Source organism: Anguilla anguilla, chromosome 5 (assembly GCF_013347855.1).
Source record: "Anguilla anguilla isolate fAngAng1 chromosome 5, fAngAng1.pri, whole genome shotgun sequence".
Classification (NCBI taxonomy): Eukaryota; Metazoa; Chordata; class Actinopteri; order Anguilliformes; family Anguillidae; genus Anguilla; species Anguilla anguilla.
The window spans coordinates 15,443,828-15,448,260 of record NC_049205.1 but is presented as its reverse complement, the minus strand read 5'-3'; positions in this window follow the sequence as shown (position 1 = coordinate 15,448,260).

The window sequence follows — 4,433 nt, the reverse complement described above, 5'->3', positions numbered from 1 at the left end:
TTATTTGGTCAGTTTTGTTTTAGTACTCTGAAACTTGAATTTCAAACAATTCTGTGTCTTCAGGTTCATCAAATGTGGGTAAAATGATGTGGTTGAGTGTGGGGCATATCTCTCTGTGATTGCCATGGTAGAAAAGAAATATGAATTAGTGCAATGCAGTACAGTCAATCTGCAGTGATAACACGTAGATGCACAGTAATGTAAGTTATTGAATATGTATGGTAGCTGTAGGTTTAACACAGGGATATATCAAATTAGGTATGGGAAAGCGAATGTGGCATTTTGGGCTGTTGCGCAGGGTATTCCTCATATGTATTTTGTTTGTCGTGTGGCCCCTCCTCTTCCCTTGTGGATTGGTCGTGTCCTAGCAGCGCATCTTTCTGAAGTGCTGCTGTTCCCTGTGTGCGCCCTGCCTTGAGTGCTTACTCTACGGCTAACGTCCGTTTCACCGCAACCGCTTTCATAAACACTCTGCATTTCATTACCAATCTCCGGTCATGTGACCAACCGAGCCGCTCCTTACAAGTGTCAAAAACAAATGTGGGAATCCAAGAATTCTTTTCTTCTTATTTATGTGTATTACAGCGGCTATGGTGTGGTTAGCCTCTAACCTCTGACCCAAGGTCAAATTGCAGCTCCTGCTTGCTTTATTCCAAATTAATTGCCTTTACTGCAGTACGGTATAAATGCTGGCAGAAATGTTTTATGGTCGCCTCTGCCGACTTTCCAGCTAAGCCGCAATTGTTGGTGTTTTTCCAATAAGAAGGCGCACAGTGATTTGCGTGCGAGTCCAACATTTATGACACAACTAGGCAGTTTATGCCGGCTATGACTTTTACACACAGCCAGGGGATTTCACTGCCGTTTGTAATTTTAGTGTAGTCATAAATAAGAAATTTACTTGTGGGCAGGTTGGGCGTGAATACATCGAGAGCGAGGCTGTCAAAACACTGGGTTTGCCTCAGCTGTGACACAGGCTAGGGAGGCTAGAGTGGCTATGTGTCTTTACTCCTGCAGTTAGCAACAAAGGGTTACTCTGCCTGTCTGTCGCCAGAACAAACCCTCACGGTGACTCAGGTAAGCCTATTCCTGCCAAGCAGTCCATCACGCAGTGCTGCGTCACCACTGCTGTGTCACCGTTCTGGGAAAATGGCGCACAGTTGAGCCGCATTGGCGAGCACGTGGATGCCCTCCACCTAAAGGTGATGTCACTCCCACAGAGCAAGGGCTGGAGATAATTCTGTGCAATGGTGGAATGTTGTTTATGTGTAAATTGATTCATTTTACACAATTCGGTCTGACTTATTTTACTATACCATTACAGTTAGAGTGTAAAGCAACCATAAAGCAGCCCAAATTGGCCTTGTTATTCAACATATTCAGCATGTTAAACGGGACATTCCACATGAGACATTTTCGACTGAAATACAGGATGACATGGTTAGCAATGGACTGTTTGCAACCATATCTTTTAGAGGACGAAAAGAGAGAGGGCCTACATTGTGCCACTGTTTGGGACTGATAGGTGCAAGCTGTCACTGTCACTAAAAGGACTGCCTGCTGACAGTTAACTCACGTGTGCATGCACAGACACACACGCGTGGCAAAGTAATGTCAGCATTAAACAAGATCGCTTACTGAGCAGTTATTGCTGAGTGCTGATTGGATTTCTTGCCCCAAAGGACTTCAACAAAATTAAGTTGTAACAATACACACCACTAAACCTATGCTTTCAAGTTGACTGCTTTTTTCGCAGTATGTACAAGCAGAAAATTGGAAGACTCCCACATAAAAATCCGTCCACGGCACTCTTGAGGCAGGCTTTGCTCTGGAGGATGTTTACTTGTGTACTACACTAGGAAAGTAATCACAATCACTTACTTTTTGGTAATTACATCAAGTAATCTCCAGAAAACAGTGCATTTCTTCATCACTCAGTGAACAGATCTGGATTTGTGTTTCACCATTTAATACTTCCTCTTGAATAACGGTCTAAATCTTTTTAGTGGAATAAAATGATTACACCGACATGCAGCTCATCTAACGCAATAAAAAATTAAAACCCCAAGGGAAAGACGAGAGGGAATGATGCATATAACGGGCATTAATCCATGTCTTTATTAATCCTATTTCAACAAAAAACTAATTAAGGCTTACATTTACTGATTAGCTGAACACTTTTGTCCTCGAGACAGTATGGAGACAGGTATTGTAGGAAGCACTTTTATTAAAAGGAAACTTCTAATGAAATTCAATTAGTCAATTTACTTTGCAGATTTTCCAGTATTTGAATGGATTACCTCCTATCCTCAGTGCCTGAATTTATCCCAACCAGATGAGGATCAGAGTCTCCTGAGCTCTATGCAGGCCTATGTAAACCGCCTCCAGGCAACTCTTTGAATTCTGTGTTTATTTCACAAACTTTATATATGAGCAAGAATAGCAACTGTTTAAGGCAAGAAATGTCATAACTTAAAGAATGTATTTTTTAGAAGTTACTCATTGTACTATTATTTCTACAACTGCATAGAGAAAATACATTTTTGATAGTAATAAATAGGGATGGGTGATACCTTGGATTTTCATTAAAATATGATGTCAAGTAACACCAATGGCTAATATCCTGATACCGATATCAATACTTTCAAAAGTATACATCTAGTGTACATCAAAACGGGAAATATTTGTGAGTATCGATACTTTGGTATCAATCGACCCATTCAAAATAATAATATATGGCTCCCCTTTAAACTTTGTCCCAGAAGTGAAGGTCATTCATGGCTTCGCACTTTGATATCAAAGCCATGCTTTTCCATTATTTGAAAGAGAGTTGCTGCAGAATCAGTTAAATTCATAATGCTTATAATCCCGAAGCAATCTGTTGAGTCTCTGACTCAGTAAAGCTCTTGTGTTTAACCAGGGCTAACCCACATTTCTTTTGACAAATATGCACACACATATGTCAAGGACCTACAATGGTAAAGGTGAGGACGGGATTCTGGAGGGAACTTGCTAACGTGCTCATGACTCACATCAGGGACGAGCGTGTGGCGTTTAATTTGATTTTAAAGCAGTGACCTGGGTCATGCCCATGCCTGGTTTTTTCCCCTCCAAACCCTCGTCCGCATTCATATTTCCTACAGCGCCATGGCTGCAGAGGGTCTGAGGGGCCGACAGAAATCCAATCTTTTCAGAGTAAACACTGTCTGACAACCTAATTCTGCTGCAGATGCTCTCTTTTCTTACCCTTGAATGGTTGGCTGGGGAGGAGAGGTGTGTTGCTACTATTGTCTCCATACATGTGCGGTATTCCTCCACTGCAGGTGTCTTTAGTCTTTTAATGAGACTTAAAATCTTATTTTTTTCTCTCAAGTAGAAAATATTAGCTTGTGTTAAGTTACTTTATGCTTGACAAGTGAAATCATTGTACCCTACTGGCAAACCTCACTCGAAATCTTTTTTCTCTTATTTAGCAAAAACATAACAGAAATAAGATTTAAAGTCCAAATATGTGACATAAATCCTTAAGATTGACAGGGTCTGATATTTATTTTTTTACTCCGCACTTATTGGTCAATTATAGCAGTTGATTACGCAGTTAACTCACCTCACTTGGTTTCTTCAGTCAGAAGTGGTAGCTGTATTTAAGGTGAAAACAAAAACCAGCAGACCCTGTGGGCGGCTCTCCAGGCCCAGGGTTGGCCACCCCTGGACTAGAGCCTGTTTATGTTGTTTTGTCTCTTGAAGTTTTCCTTGGTATAGTCCTCTTGACATGTTATTGTGGTCAGACCACAAAACTACAGCGATAAGGCTTGGTCATGGGGGTTTTGAGTGCTGTAAAATGTCTGTACAGAACTGACCCCTTTTAGTAGTACATCAATCTCCAGGCATGCCACATGCACAGGTGGCCCAATGAAAATGGTTAATACATGTGGAATAATGCAACTTTTCTCCGCTTAGAATTGACAGCCACCGTTCAAGGACAGGAAGAATATTTCTTAACATGTTCTGAGCATCACAATCTAATAATTTAATAATAGTCAATAAAATCAATTACTATGTTCTTATTATACAGTATTGCTGCATGAACTCGTGAAAAAAACATAGCATATTCGAACGTGTATACTAACTGAAGCGCATTATGCGGTTTGGGTTTTTATTTATTATATAAAATAAATGCAAGGAGAGTATTCGGAATTACATAAATGTACACCTATCCAGTGTAGGTCTGCTCCTGTAGGTGCGGGTATACGACCATTTGACATCCTATTGTGTGTTGATGAGCTATGCGGCTGCCAATTATGGTACTGTATTAATTGAAATGTTTTTGTTATTAACACAGTATTCAATTTCGAGAGACACGTGCTCGTGGGGCAGTGCCTTCACCTGAGCCAGTTCGTCCTGACGTATGCGCAGGCGCACGCACTAGTGCA